The following is a 264-nucleotide window of genomic DNA, read 5'->3' as shown; positions in this document are numbered from 1 at the left end:
ATATTATATATATATATATATTATATATATTATATATATATATATTATATATATTATATATATTATATATATATATATATTATATATATTATATATATTATATATATTATATATTATATATATATATATATTATATATATATTATATATATTATATATATTATATATATTATATATATTATATATATATATATATATATATTATATATTATATATATATATTATATATATTATATATATATATATATATATATATTATATATAT

The sequence above is a fragment of the Euprymna scolopes genome, chromosome 46 (assembly GCF_053919585.1).
Source record: "Euprymna scolopes isolate OS-2025 chromosome 46, ASM5391958v1, whole genome shotgun sequence".
Lineage (NCBI taxonomy): Eukaryota > Metazoa > Mollusca > Cephalopoda > Sepiida > Sepiolidae > Euprymna > Euprymna scolopes.
This window is presented reverse-complemented; position numbering follows the sequence as displayed.